Genomic DNA, 16,413 nt, shown 5'->3' with positions numbered 1-16,413 from the left:
GTTCAAAGTGTCAAACTGATTTGCTATAGCTGATCACACTGAGTGAGGCTAACAGGACACTATCTGCCCTCAAACTAATCATTTGTTTATTGTTATGGGGGGAAAAAATCCAAGCGTTTCTTGCCTCCTCTTGCTTTGTTTTGTTTGCTTTGTCTCCATGTCTTTTCATTCAAATACAGAGACAGTAGTTCAAAGAAAATAATTTCAATTTGTTTGTTTTAAACAGCAGCAAATAAATAATTGTTAGCTCTCCACCTTGAAAATAATTTAAACAGAATTTTTGAGTAATTAATTACTTTAAATCTTTGCAAGTCCACAGGAGCAATGGCTATATCATGCTTCTGGGGTGGGGGCCTCAGCCAGGCAGTCCTCTTGGACTGAGAACGGAATCAATAAACAACCTTCATATTATAATTCACACATCACGCAAGGTGTATAAAGCACAGCTTCTTGTTTACTCCTCGTGCTGGTGGTTGGTTTTGGGGAGCTGATACGTGTCACCTGGGAAGAGGAAAGCTCAGCTGAGGAACGGTCTCCATCAGATTGGCCCGCAGACATGTCTATGGGCTATTCTCTTGACTAACGATTAAGGTAGAAGGGCTCAGGCCACAGTGGACAGTGCCATCTCTGCACAGATTGTCCTGGATTATACAATAAAGCCATGGAGACAAACCATGGAGAGCAAGCCAGTAAGCATTATTCCTCCATGGCCTCTGTTACAGCTCCTGTTCCTGCAGTGAGCCCCAGTCTTGGCTTCCCTTGACGATAGACTGACTTATAAACCAAATAAAGTTTCCTCTGGGCCAAGCAGAGAAATGGCTAATATGGTTCCTGTCCCCTAAATAACTAGTCATGGCCTGAAATAAGGACAAATGTTCCACGTAAAAATTTTTTTAACATGGTCAGTGATATGTTAAGCTATCCATAACCACTTACAAAATTTGTGAGCCCAAGGTTAAGAATCTTGGGATCTGATGGAGGATATTTGTTTAAATTGTTCTTATAAAATCATGTGTGCTCACATTGGCAGCACATACACTAAACAGGATGAAATGACACAAAGAGAATTTGCACAGCCCCTGCACAAGCGTGTCACGCAAATTTGAGAAAATAATTTGAAAGTGCCTTGGGTTCCAGGCCATTGCTCTCTATGCCTCAGCTGTATGCTGTCTCCTGAAAGGTGGCCTTGGCATTTCAAGTAAGATATCAAATTAAAAGACTACTTCACCAGCAAAAGACGGTTAATAAATCATGATCCTGAAGGAAAATGTTACGGTCAAGGGGAATTTGGTTTTGGTCACACTCTATTTTCTGCGTAGTTTCAGGAAACTGATTTTATTTTAAAGTCTGTTCTTACAATGTTTTCGACCTGTACTTTGGCAGGATGCAAATGAATTAAGCCCCCCTGGGGTTTAAATAGACTCAGAGTAAAATGGATTAAGATTTTAGAAAATTGAGGATTTCTTTTACACAAGGAAGTGTCCTCTTTTTCTCCTAAAAACAAAGTCCCTGAGGTTGGACCAGATGATATCCTGGGACACAGAAAGTTCATTCTGATAATTTTCTAGTCCCATTTCACCTCGTGCTGTAATACTCTCTATCCTGCATACAGCTCATAATGAAATGATTGACTTGGTAAAAATGTGCAAATATGTTATAAATAAGTGCCTATTCATTAGTACATTATCAAAACATTTTCAGTAGTAGGGGGTCTACTTTCAACAGCTGGTGCTTATAAACTTCAATGACTCCGCTCTGATCAGAAGGATCTGTGTTTTCTGGAGGAGTGGGAGGAATCAAGCTTTAGCTGGCAGGTCACGGTTGGCTATTGGGTACCCCTCCAAGCCAAGAAGAGAGAAGAACAGGAAGATGTGACAGACTGGAAGCAGCCGCAGAAAGCAGATGCGTGTCCTCTGCTTTGTACAGAGGTGTTGACTCTTAGCCGTCTCACACCGGACATCTCCAATGTCCTTGAAAAGACAAAAGAGCTGGCATTCTGTTTCCTAATTAAATTAACTCAAATAAAGAAAAATGGGTACAAGTCCACAGGCCGGTGTTGTAAAACAGCGCGAGTGGGATGGTGGGTGAGGACCAGGCGAGAGAGATCTTTGTGGCAGATGGGTCCAAACTGCAGCAGGTTCGACAAATAAACCATGCAGACAGAGCTTGAGTGTGGCTGGATTGAGATGAAGGGAATGGGGAAGGGAGGACAGAACGGAAGAGAGAGACGGAGAAAAGGAGATGCATAGAGGGAGAGGGAGGGGTGGGAGAAAGGGAGGAGAAGAGGAAGAGAGGGGGGAGGGGGAGGGAAAGGGGGAAGGGGGAGAGGGGGAGAGGGGGAGGGGGAGAGGGAGAGAGGGAGAGAGGGAGAGGGAGAGGGAGAGGGAGAGGGAGAGAGAGAGAGAGAGAGAGAGAGAGAGAGCTGCCTCCTCAGAGAGATTGGCAGAAAGGACAAGAGGGGGGAATAGGCGGAGCTTGTCTCTTAAAGGGACCTTTCTTTGAACCTGCATACAGTTAGGGAACTGCTTGCCTTTCTCAGAGGGGTGAGGTGCCAGGTCTCCCAGGGGCAGGGCCAAGGTGTGCCTAGATACTAACAGCTGGTGCTTATGGTAAAAGCAGATGTTCTAATCAGGATAAAACTTCACAAAAGCAGCAACAGTAAAGAACTGGCGATTTCCTTAGCATGATGGAGGCTCACAGGGACATGACCTTTGCTCTCTGAAAAAGCAGCGTTTTCCATCAGCATTTGTGACTATAAAACGCCTTGACTTGCATTTGGTGTGTGACTGAGAATCATCAAAAGCAGGAGAAATTACTTTTTGATCTTTTTCATTAGGAAATTTTTTAAAATATACCTTTAGGTAGCACTTATGCAAGAGAAAATGGCTGAAACGATTCTTTTTGAACTTAGAGGTTAATTCGCACCTGCAAATCTGCACAAAGACTGATGTGATGCCCATCTGACCAGCTCCTGGTAAGATGAAGATGGAGGTAGATGCTGAAGCTGAAATGCCGAGAGGCAGCTGACGATGGCCACACCTATGAGCGGAGGAGGGGAAACCACAGTGTACGGTAATCAGCCTGCCACTGCTGGGGTGATAAACCCTCCAGTAGGCGTATTAACCACAACATGTTAATTCTTTTACATTTTAAAGTTCACCAAATGAGCTGCTCGGCATCTGGGGATGTATCTGTCCTTTGACCACGAGATTGAGTAGAATTAACCTTTTTGAATTTGAGTATTGCCTATTAAAAAGCATACACTGACTGGAGTTTGCGGCTGCCAGAAGAGTCACGTTTTATTGTTCACTGAGGGTCGACACGAAAGCCAGAACAGCTTGTGCACTGAGGTGACGCATGTGGCAGACACCACCAGTCAACTGGCTACTAGCATCTTGCATTCTCACACAATTGTGACTTTGGCCGTGGAAACTGTACGTGTAACTAAACATTTACACTCTCCCAGGTCAGAGTAGCCGTGTCACCGGGAACCTGATGTTTCATGTGCAGACCAAGTCCCTAAGGAGCAAAAGGACCACATTGTGAGTAGCAGGCTTGAGTTTGACACCTTTCTGCTTCCTGGGATGGAGATCTGGGCCTGGAGGAACAGTGCCCATTTGTTACCATAACAACAAGAGCCAATGCTAAGGAAGACACAGCAGCCTGTTCCTGGCATCAATTGTGAGGAGCTGGACCAGTTCTTGGTATTTTTCTTGCCTTTCTGTTGTATGAAAAAAGAAGGCCCTCCCCCCAAAAAATCTATACAGTATATTTTGGTCAGACTTCCCTTCCCCCAGTTCCTCCCAGATCCTAGCCAACTGCCTACTCACTCAATTTTATCCTTTTTCTCTCAAAAAACAAAAACAAAACAAAACATAAAAATCAAAACCAAAAATAATAGTAAGACAAAAACAAAACCCACATAAAAAAGAGTAGAGTACATTTAGGATTGGATAACTGTTCCTTGGCATGGGCCTGCCCTGGAGTGTGGCTGATATACTCGGTGACACACACTCCTTTGGAGAAAACTGGTTTTCCCTTTCCCAGCAGGTACCCATCCTAGATAGCTTCTTGGTTAGAGGTGGTCGTGTCCACTTCCCTTCTCAGTGCTGGGCTTTCATCTGGCTCGAACATATGCAGATCCTGAGCATCCTGCCAAAGTCTCTGTGAGCTCGTATGTGCATCAGTCCTGTTATGTCTGGAAGATGCTGTTTCCTTGGAGTCACCCTCTACCTTTGGTTCTGTCTCTCAGTATCTTCATCATAGATCCCTGAGGCTTGAGGGGAGGGCTTTGGAAAAACAAAATTCTTCTTAGAACTGAGTGTGTCAAAGTCTCTCGCTCTCTGTACATTGTCCTGTAGTGAAGGCCCCTTATTTTTTTTAGGCTACTGTTAATGGACTTTCTAGGGACCTGATTCTTTACAATGTTTTGTTATTGGGGTAAGCATAGCTTTAAATGAAATGTACCATATAATTTATTTTTTCACTATTTCCACAATGAGGAACTTGGCAATTGATAACCCAACTGAGAATGCCCCGTTAGTACTCAGCACAACTTGGACCTAGATCCAAATTTCAGTCTCTCTCTTTTGCCCCAGGACTCCAAACCTCACTGCTTAGGTAGGTCTCTCCACTGCAGCTTTGTTAAGAACATCTGTGTTACAGACAGCCACCAAATCTAGAGAGTGCCACTCTCCTTTAAAAAAGTAGATGTATTTACTCAGTCCAGGGTAACTAGGTCTTCCTGCCACACCAGAGATTTGCTTAGACCCTAAAGTAATAAAGATACTGCCTTCCTTAGGGGCAGGGTTTGCACAGGGTTCCCTGCAGCTCTTTATGGCCTTGAGTGTTCCCCTGTACTCGAGAGTCCTCACCTGGGATCAGTGCCCTGGATGCCAAGGGTGTACAGGCCCACCTCTGTACCAGCTCCATCGGACTGACTGGGAGGCTCAGGGTAGTAGCATTACACTCACAGATGCATCAGCTTTCTAGACACATTCGGGTTGGATGTCTCTTTATTGACAAAGTCTGTAGGTATGTTTCGAGTCAATTTCACAGCTTGTAGTAGCCATTGCAGCTTACAGGTAACTTGACCTTCATGTCATCACCACTAGGTGACAGACAGTCATTTATGTCACTCAGTTAAGATGTCTCTTTTTCATTGACGATGATATTGAAAGAATCAGCTACCTAACATCCTAGTGATTCACGCTATCCTTTTAAAAATTACAATTCCTCCCAAAACAATAATTTCCGACTTTTCAGAATTCATCAAACTTTCGAGTTTCAGAAATTTGGCAGCATACTTGAAAGAATTAAATACCAAAATACCAAACTCATATCGAAGTCACAGACAGTAACATTGAAATAGTCATTATAACAGCATGTCAATAGCTTGCTATCCCTCGTAGGATGTCAACACGCGCATCTATGAGAATAGAGCTGCCTCCCGGCCTGACTGTAACCTAATTTATATCCTCATGGTGCAAAAGTTCTCATGTGTTCCAGCAAGCACGTGCCCTTTCATTAATGCCAGTCATAAAATAACCAAGCCGTATTACACTGTCCAAATATGCTGTTTGCACCATATCCCACAGAGTTCTGAGTGACAGTATCCACTACAGCAGTGACAAGATTGTCACGGTCTGATAACACGTTAGTTACAGGATATGGTCACACATCTGTGCCAACATGCTGACTCTATAGCACACCTGGAGAGCAACGGGCAGCACATCAGCGTTCACCAAGTGTGACAGGAAGGGCATTGAGGGTCGCGGTAGCCACCTTTCATGGCCCCTTGCGGAGCATGAAGCCTTCCCTGACCTAACACACTTGGTGAAAACTCCCTACCTACTCAGAAGTGTTTCCAAAGAACAGTGCAGAGAAGTACCACCCACAGACCACTCACAGCCCCACCTCCATCATTAGCAAGAAGATCTTGTCTCTTCCCTCTCAACTTTTGTCTTGGCTTTCACTAATTTGGTGCTTTAGTAAAGAGAACAGGAGCAGCTGGCAATGAGAAGCTTGTAGTCTCAACACCACTGTTAGTCAATGCTCAGGAAGAATAAGGAAAATGTCAGGTCCAAGAAAACTCAGAATGATTGTCACAGTGCCTATTAGCACATCAAAGCGCATGCTCGCCTCCAGGTTTCCTCAGTACCAGAAGTACCTATGGCTCTTCTTGGCTATTCTCACCCTGCCCTCTACCTAAATTTCTCCAGCTCATGGGCCCCCTTCCCCTGCTTTTCATTCCCATATAGCACTGACATTTCAGCCACGCTCTCTCTTTCGTCTTCCTTCCTTGGTCCCCTCTTCTGCCCTCTCCCTTGGTTTCCTTTGCCTGCACTGCCTTTGTGGGCCTCTCTCGCTCTCCCCTGCCTCCTCTACTCATGAACCAGTCCGGTCTGCTGACCACATCCAGTCCACTGCTTTCTCTCCCTGCTATGGACTCTTTTAGATGCCTCTGGCTGTGCTCTTCCTCATGTCTACAATGAAAACCTTCCACTCAACCATACCTTGCAATGGTCATGTCCTTAGTTTATACAGAAAGGACTGAGGTAGAAACTGCCTTCTTGGTTTTTAGAATTGTTTGTTTTGTTTAACTTTAGAAGATATATACATACACACACCATATATATATATATATATATATATATATATATATATATACACTATATGAATTAGGTTCCATCTTTTAAAAAGTATTCTCAAACCCTTATAAAATCAAATTTTCCTTATGATAATTTTCAGTTCCCTGTTGGTGTATATATTGTATAATAGTATGAAAAGTAAAAGGTTTACCTGACAATTCAGGAACAGAGGATATTCATTCAACTTTTTGAATGAATGTTACCGCCTCTGTTGAGGATGTCAGAGTAGCTGTTGCTATCCTGTAGTCAGTTTCAGCAATTCCAACTTGTAATTTTGAAAGAAGCAGGGGCAAGAGTGTTTAGATAACAAAGCCTCAACACTGACTCCAAGGTTGCAGACCCACAGACCACAGGAAGTTTCAGATAATGCTCAAATGAAAACAATTCTCTGATTCCCACAAAGTATACCATAAATCACTGTGGGACCCTTCCCGTGAAGTGGAGGAAAGCTGAGGAAGATATTCTCTCTCTCTCTCTCTCTCTCTCTCTCTCTCTCTCTCTCTCTCTCCCTTCCTGCTTCCCTCCCTCTTTTCCTCTCTCCCTCCTACCCTCCCTCCTTTTCCCTCCCTCCTCCATCTTCCTGTCCCTCTTCTTTCTATCCATCTCCTTTCCCTCCCTTCTCCCATGTGTGATTCCTTTTCACTGAATTTTTAAAACTAAGGTCTATGTAGTGTATTCTTAATATTATATGTTCAGAAAATGAGATTTCAGAGGAATCTAGAATGTACTCTCCACTAAATGAACATTGTGAAAAGACAATGAGCTTTTCCTTCTGACAATTCATCCAAAATGAACAAAATGGCATTCATTTCCTGAGCCGTGTTTCCCTTATTCCTGATTATAACCATTATGAAGCAGACTTCCTTTTTTTTCTTTTGAAGAGAAAGGCACAAAGTCTGATGGGTATTTCATGAAGGAGAAACAACAACAATTGATTCACTCGATCAAAGCCTGTCATGTAACAGCTGAGCCCTGGCACCATCAACAACAAACAACAAACGTGCCAAAGACAGCAAGATGCATTAGAGAGATAAAGCCCAGCTTCCTTCATGCCAGAGTACCCACTCTAACAGATGAAAAGTGGGTACAGATGTTACCTGAATACGGGGGATGCTCAGAAGGCAGGCGTGACAAGGGACAGTCATTGAGAAAGTAGACTTCATCCCAAACCCCTGGAGACAGGGAAGCTGTGATGACTCTTTAGACATTGACACTGGGAGATGAGTCATCTTCTCATTAGGCTCTTTAATTGCCACGTGGCCGTGCTGAGAAATCTCCTGCAACACAAAGAAGTATTTCCGTGCTGTCTATAGAAGGAAAGCTAAGCAGAGACTGTGTTAGCATTCACACATTGCAAAGCTCTTACCTGCCACTGGCGGATTATCCTTCAATGTTGTGACAAATTAGAGTAGCTCTATCAAAAAGCCTAACTGCAAATTACAGAATAGTTTGGCAGTCTCTCTTACATCACTGTTGAGAGAGCATTCACGTGCTGAGGCTGACTATGTCCACCCCCAAGCTAAGAATGTCTTCTTTACAGACGAATCAAGGAGCTGATGGCCAGCCTCTCAGTTCCCAGATATAGGGCAGCCAGAAGAAGTTTCGGTCCTTCAATCTACAACCACAAAGCAAATCATCCAGAAGGCTTTATAGAAAAGATACTCAGAGCAGGCATTTATGAACTTCACAGACCAGAAGTTTACTCGTCACAGAAGCTCCAGTTCCAATTTCACCTCCATGGCTGCCTAGCCTGCCATTCTAGCCAAGAGAGGAGCAATACAATAATAAAACCTGTGAAAGCCTGAGGTGGAAACAATTGCTATTGATGGACCCTCCAACAGTGACAAGCAAGGAGATGCTAATCAGCAGTCAACAGTACTCTGTACCATACTAAGGGAAGACAAGACCAACTAATTCCCTACCTGGCTGACATGGTTTTGAACCCTGAAACACTTGCACACACCCTAATGCCAGAGACCTGCAAACGCATTCCATTATCAAGGCTTCTGCAGTTCTACGTCACCTAGAATAGCAGATCTCAATACGCCATCTACAGATATGATAGGTGCTTTCTGGTAGTCCAAAATAGTCTAAAATAGTGAAGAATTGGCCTCCTACTGTGTTGATATTGCACAGATAATGAAAAGTAATAGTTAAAATTCTGACCTCTAAGCCTATTAGCAGAGGTGATTCAGTGAAAGGCAAAGTAGGGGAGGAAGTTTCGCTGAGCAGTGTTCTTGATGAATCAGTAGTAAATATTAAATTTTTGCAAAACTGAGCTTGTTAACTTCTTTTCAAATTATTTATATAACAAAATATATCAAAAGGTTTTCTGCTCCATACTAAAGTGAAATGGTCATTTGAGGAAAACCATCTGTGGTTGTTTATGTTGTGAAGTGGACTGGGCAGGTGTCAGTCATACAGAAGGCAGTAGATGAGATGTAGGCAGGTTGTAGAGCATCCCACTTGACTACCTTTTCTTGACTTCAGTATTCCTTTCTGGCTATACCCCAGCTCTCTTTACAAGCTAGATGATGGCTGGTTTCCAGTCACTCTTCCTTCATAGCAACAGCCTTGTCACCATGGTAACTTCACAGTCCTCAAGTTGTGTAACTCGGTAGTTTCTAATGTATTTACACAAGTGTGCAATCACGACCAGAGTCCACGTTAGAACATTAGTGTCACATCAGACCCCTGTGCCCATCTCCTGTCCCTCTCCATCTCTTCCCAACCTCTTTGTCTCTGAGCAATTATTAGTTTAATTTTTTGTCCCTACAAACTTGTCTGTTAAGAGCATTTCCTAAAATGAAATGATATAATAAGTGGGATTTGTGATTTTTCCCACTCGATATTTTTGATTTGCATTTATATATCAATATCATTTTCATTTTTATTTCCATAATATTTTGTTAGATTGCCATAATACATTTTGCTTACTTATTCATAAATGGTGGACATTTGGTTGCTTTTAATTAAAGGCTGTTACTAATAACACTGATAGTAACTGTTCATGCAAATTTTTGTATGTAATGTGTTTTAATTTTTTCACAGGTACATAACAGGAACAGAGTTGTTGGGTCATGTGAAAACTAGATGCTTGAGCTTTTTATTAAGCAACTGCCAGAACGATTTCCAAAACAGCCATACATTCACTCTGAAAATATCAGGATTCATCTATTCCCTCACTTAGCAAATATCTACTGAAAATCTACCATGCTCATTTCTTGATTAGGGGCACACCAGTGGACAAATAAGGTGCAGTCTCTACATAACTTAGGGGAAATCCAGTATACAAGACAGACAGAATCAATGTTTAGATTATGAGAACAATGATGGAGGAGTTCAGGTGAATAGAACTAGGTATCAGAGAGACTTAGCCTATTTAGATGCCTGCTAGGACCTTCTGGAGGAGGAATGCTGTGGAATCCTGTACGCTGTTAATATGTGTTGTTCTCACTGGTAGATAAATAAAGCTGCTTTGGCCTATGGCAAGGAAGGATAGAGCTAGGTGGGAAATCCAAGCAAGAGATACAGGTGAAGAAGGGCTGAGTCTGGGAGATGACAAGCAGCTGCCAAGGGAGCTACAAGATACATGTAGAAAATGAGGTAACACCATGGCCACGTGTCAATACATAGATTAATAGAAATGGGTTCATTTAAAGGTCAGAGCTAGCTAGAAATAAGCCTGAGCCATCAGCCAAACAGTTATAATTAATATGAAACCTCTGAGTGGTTTTCTGGAACTTGCAGGAGGGAGAGAAACCTCCAATTTACAGAGGAAATGTTTATAGTGAATGGAAAGAGAAATTCATTGAATAAATTGACCAAGAAAGAAAACAAGTAGTTAATACAAAGGGGAAAAATCATATGAAAGTCTGACAATAAGAGAAAACATTCTCTTTGAGGGACCAAGAATAACTGAACACAACTGGAAGCTGTATGTAGTGCCAGGAGAGAGAGCGAAAGTAGACAAGGATCACTGGAGGGTTAAAATGGGGCAGTGACAAGATTTGTGTTCTAATGTCTGTTTGTGTTCTTGTTTTTATTTGGACAATGAATTGGGAGAAAGCAAATCCAGACACTTAAAAACAACCTGATGTAGACAGACAAAGATAACCAAGAAGTTAAAATGCCCTGGACTACACCAGTGTTCTCAGATCTCAAGGCAACAGGTGATTTCAAAAAACTAGCAAGTAAAATCAGCAAGACGTGTTGGGTGATGGGACGTGAAGAGAAAGACAAAGGCAGGTGTGTTATTTGCTTTCTGATGTGTGATAAAATGCTATGACCAAAAGCAATTTATAGAAGTGTGTGTTTAGGCTGACAGTTTCAGAGGGATGAGAGTTTATCATGGTGAGAAAAGCACAGGTGGCAGGCATGGAGGCAGGAACGGGAAGCCAAGAGAACGCATCTGTATTAGTAAGCATAAAGCAGAGAATGAGCTGGTATAAATTCTCAAAGCCCACCCCCAATGACACACTTCCTCCAACAAGGCTGTAATTCCTCCTCAAATCCTGCCACCAACTGAAGACCAAATATTCAAGCATGTGACCCTAGGTGGGACATTTCTCATTCAAACCATCCACCACATTCTACCCCCTGGTTCCCATTGCTTATAGGAACCATATCATAATGAAAAATACATGTAGCCCAAGTTTAAAAGTCCCCATAGTCTATCACAGTCTCAGCGCTGCTTAAAAACCCAAAGCCTCTTCTGAGACTCAAATAAATCTCTTAACTGTAAGCTTCCATAAAATAAAAAGTCAAGTTATCTACTTCCAAGATACAGTGGCATAGAATATAGACTGTCATCCCAAAGGAGAGAAATCAGGGAACAGTGAGGAAATACTGTGCCAAAGCAAGATTAAAAGCCAGTAGGGAAAACTTCAAATCCTATAGTTCCATATACAACAACTGAACTCTAGTGTCAAAGGCTGAAGGTTCCATTCCTCCAGCTTTTCTACCTGCAACATACATCTCTCTCTTGGACTGGTTCTATTCCCAGTGTGTAGCTCTCCTTGGCAGATGTGCCACAACTCTGGCATCTCCAACATTTCAAGGTCTCTACTTCAACTCTGGTGTCACCATCACAGCTTCATACAATGGACTGTCACGGCCTGCTGCCCTCTTACTCCCCTGCTACATACCATCAGTTTCAATAGCTCTCTGAAGTCATGGTGAAAGAATCCACAACCTTCTTACTCTTTCATTGTCCATATCTCCAAAGTCAGTACTATGTAGATGAAACTGCCTGCATGGTAAGATCCCTTGTCTTGTTTCATCATATTAGCAGAAGCTTTTTTATTCAGTTGCTTTCTAAGAGGAGAAGCTTTCTTGGGTTTGGACTGTTTCTTTGCAAAGTTAGAAGCTTTGATGGGTTGGGTCTTGCCCTTAGGGTACCTTTCTTATTGTTCCAGTAGAGAGCAGAAGACATCTCCCTAATCTTAACAATTATAACCTCTCTTTCAGCACAAACCTTGGCTATAATATTAAACTTGATGGTGCCTGTTTTCCAATATCTTTTGTATTTCTTTCTGCCTCACTTATTCTTTCATTGTAGACCTGAAGAAACATTGTCTATCAGCAATAACTATGTCACAGACCTGAAGACATGAAGTCTTGAAATTTCCTCCACCCAAAATTTAGTCTCTTACTTTGTAATTCAACCTCATGTAAATTCTCAGGATATAAGAAGAAAACAGACAGCGTCCTTCTCAAAACATACAAATCCTGTCTTCCAAACCCCCACCAGAGTGGCTCAATGAGTTGTTTCCAGTAGTCAATTGCTTGCTTCATCCAAAGATGCAAAGTCTTTACATTCCTTCAAAAACCAACATGGTCAGGTTCTTCACAGCAATACCCCTCTCCTGGTACCAACTTATGTCTTAGTTATTTTTCTGTTGTTGTGATAAGACATCGGAACCAAAGGCAACTAACGGAACACAGAATTTATTTTGACTTATTGTTCCAATGAATAAAAGTTCATTGTGGTATGGGAGGCATAGCAGCAAGAATTGGACATGGTACAGGAGAAGGAAGTTGAGATCACATCTTTAACCAACAACCAAAGCAAAAAGAGCTAATTAGAAGTGAGCAAGGATATTAACTCCCAAAATCCAACCCCAGTGTGTACTTATTCCGCAAGGCGGCACCACCTCCCCAGACAGTGCCACCAACAGTTTTTTTTTTTCATTTGAAACAACACAGAAAGGGTCAACTCACCAGATAACCAATATCAATAAAAACTATGGGTACTGAGTCACTACTAAGTCTCTCTCATCTCACTTGGGGAACTAAGTACACCCTGAATGATGCTACCCAGATATGACCAATGAAATCTTGCTTCCAATATCTTTCCAACTTCATCCATCTGCTTTCCCCCATAGTTTTTCCCTCATATGGCTATGTGCTGTGTCCTTTGAGTTTTCCAAAAGGAATATAAGATCCAAGAGTGATTCCAAGGACCCCTACTACACACAAAAAAGATTATGTAGATGTGCTTAAATTAAGAGATTTGAGATGGGGAGATTATCTTAGTCTCTCTGTGTGGGTCCAACGGGGTCAAAACAGATAACAGAGTAATATTACTATTGATGCAGAAATGGGCTATGAGCCAAAAAATGCAGAGGTCTTTAGAAGCAAGAAAAGTAAGGAACTGGATTCTTCCCTTAACCCTCTAGAAGAAATCTTACCAACTTCTTAACACTTTTCTGTGGAACCCACTGGAACTTCTGATCTCAGGATGTAAATTTGCAAGTGTACATGATTCAAAGCCTTTAAATTTGTGATTTGGGCAGGAGGGGGAGGGTACTAAGGATTGAACCAAGGGCTTTTGTAAATATAAAGATAGTATCCTACCATCCTGTTCCACTATGGTAATTTTCATACCAAAAATAAGATACTCATAGATGAACTCAAGGACCAGTGGATTTGGTGACTGAAATAAACACATGATATTTCCCAGACATTTTAGCTACAAGTGTTAACTACTGAGCATCTTCCAGCTAATAACAGCTCTTCCAAATATCAAGGATAGTGGCAATTTTTTTCTTTTTTTTTTTATTGAGAAAAAAAAATTTCCACCTCCTCCCAGCCTCCCACTCCTCCCCCCCTCCCCCCACTCCTTTCCCTGTCCCCCCACTCCTCTCCCCCTCCCTCTCAAGTCTGAAGAGCAGTCAGGGTTCCCTGCCCTGTGGAAAGTCCAAAGTCCTCCCCCCTCCGTCCTGGTCTAGGAAGGTGTACATCCAAACTGGCTAGGCTCCCACCATCGCCAGATGAAGGTTCTTTATTTATGGCTAAAAACCAATTATGAGTGAGTACATCCCATGTTCATCTTTTTGGGTCTGGGTTACCTCACTCAAGATAGTATTTTCTATTTCCATCCATTTGCATGCAAAATTTGAGAAGTCATTGTTTTTTACCACTGAGTAGTACTCTAATGTGTATATATTCCACACTTTCTTCATCCATTCTTCCATTGAAGGACATCTAGGTTGTTTCCAGGTTCTGGCTATTACAAATAATGCTCCAGCCCCGATAGTGGCAATTTTTAAGAAGCAAGAAGCAAAATTTGAAAGGATAATTTGTTCTTTTTGAGAAATGCTAAGTAAAACTGGCTTGCTGGATATTTTGCATGTTGAATCATACTGGACAACATTATATATTATATATTTGTTATTTAAGAAGCAAATCCTGAACTAAGAGTCACTATATCTCACTCTAATGATGACATTAAATTGGGTAGAGGACTAGGAAAACACTCTAGCTGGCAGTGTAGGTTATTAGAAAAGTCTGGTAGATCTTCCTGATATAAACTAGATGGTAACATGACATTAATTAATGTCAGGCATAAGTAATTAATGGAATAGTCAATAATAGATACAGAACAAGGCTTCTGCTTACAGAAGTACAGGTGTCTGCTCAATGGAAAAGCTAAGTCAGACAACACTCAACTGCCTTTAATTTCACAGTCTGTGATTCTTCATAAAATTTTTAGAGATCAATTATGCCCTATCAATGTTAGATCCAAGCAAACTAAGTGATTTATATACAAGTACTCTCACACGTAGAACAATTGTTGATTGAGCAACTTATCTTTATTAAATATGAACTCAAGAGATTACACGGGGAAGAAATTTTAAACTTACAAATTTCTTTGTTTTCTAATTCACTTCCTGGTTTTGAAAGTACATTCTTTAGGTCACTAGGAGATAGGAGACACTGCTTTTGTTTCTGAATAAATTAAACATGGGTAACTTAAGGCATTGATTCAAATGTGTCTAAAAGTTTTAGGTAATATTATGCTTAACACAGCTGCCCAGAATAGAAGCTTTCAGTGGTCTGCACTGAAATGAAAAATCCTTCCCCCAAAGAGCTGGCTGCATTTAGTCATTCTACAGCTCTGAAAATCCAATACTAGCAACAAAGACCAGCATTTGAGCCAGGCATGGCGACACTGGCTAGAAGTACAAACTCCTGGGAGGACTGAAGAAGGAAAACACCAGGTTCAGGGCCTACCTAGGCTATAAAACAAGTTTAAAGTCATCTGATAAATTTATCAAGGCCATTAAAAGGCCCAGGACGAAGAGCACCGGCCTATTGTATGCATGACCTCAAAATTGATGCCTAGTGCCAAAAACAAAAGTTATCTAAAGTGCACCTCTTCTGGTTGTAGAAGCTGGAGAAAGAGCAGCTTATCCTTAAATAGAATAGAAGCAGAAAATGGGATAGAAGGACAGACACTATGGAGATAGGAGGGAAAAAAGGAGCCACTCACTCAAGAATCTGGTTGAAGCCTCTTGTCTTCAGGGAAACCAGATTTCTGGTACAATTACAATTGTTTACCGCCTCTCATTTTTCCCAGAGATGAACTTGCAATTGTCTAGGAATCTCTCTACAAACCCATTTACAAGAAAAAGCTGTACTCACCACCACGTCCAACTCTAGAGGCTCTCGGCCTCAACCTGCCATTGATTGTCACATCCAAGACACCTGCGGAGCCACTCTCTCATCTCACCTATCAAAAATGGTGAAAATGAGGAGGGAAGGGCCCTTAGAAGCACTTTGGGATGTTTCAGCAGCACAGATACTAAAATTGGAATGACTGCAGAGAAGATTAGGAAGGCCTCTGGGAAGGGGCTGTAACTCTCCAGCCGCTCAAATGCTATGCATGACTAATGCTACATTAAAGGAACCAGTGCCCATAGCTGAGTGGGTCTCGTATCTGTTACTCTTATTTGAGACATTCACACCCATCCTATTGGGCAGGCCTTTGCTTTTTTTCTTGAGCACCTCTCATTCTGTCCATTAAAACATATTCAATAAAATCTCCAACTCAGTTTCACAACGGCTAGTCAAGAAATCCCTTTCTGCATCAAGGCCACAAATAACCAGTGTGGCCAAAGTAGAGATCTCTAAAATATTAAGAGAACTCTTTGGACTGTTGAGGGTGACAGTGCAGATGTGTGGCTCTCTTCCCTCATCCCTGACATGAATTACCCAAACTACTAAAAGTAGCTTTAATGTTTGGAGTCAGTTGACCATTTTCTCCAATTCCTTACTGTCATTTTTTCACTGTTCTGAGTAGTTTATATTTAAATATTTAACCAGAAAAAAATCCCAAGTATACCTTTGCTATTATTTCTCACAACCTTCGATTAAACTCATTACAAAGGATAATCTTTGAACGGACAGTTAAATCCCAGGGTCTGGAAGGATGTCTAGAGGCAGCCTGATCTCTGACAGCTTTCTAAATTCCCGCCCC

General features: G+C 41.8%; 1 non-coding gene across 1 annotated transcript; it reads left to right on the top strand.

The window, feature by feature from the left end:
* Positions 1-1,014: 1,014 nt before the first annotated feature.
* On the top strand, positions 1,015-1,124 carry LOC121451137. Its single transcript, XR_005974670.1, has one exon. It is a non-coding gene; the product is annotated as a U6 spliceosomal RNA (small nuclear RNA).
* Positions 1,125-16,413: the final 15,289 nt, after the last annotated feature.

This window comes from Microtus oregoni, unplaced genomic scaffold, assembly GCF_018167655.1.
Source record: "Microtus oregoni isolate MIOR12 unplaced genomic scaffold, Mior012 000007F_ref0000211, whole genome shotgun sequence".
In the NCBI taxonomy this organism is placed as follows: domain Eukaryota; kingdom Metazoa; phylum Chordata; class Mammalia; order Rodentia; family Cricetidae; genus Microtus; species Microtus oregoni.
Note: the sequence above shows the minus strand (reverse complement) of the source record. Positions and strands in the feature narration are given on the sequence as shown.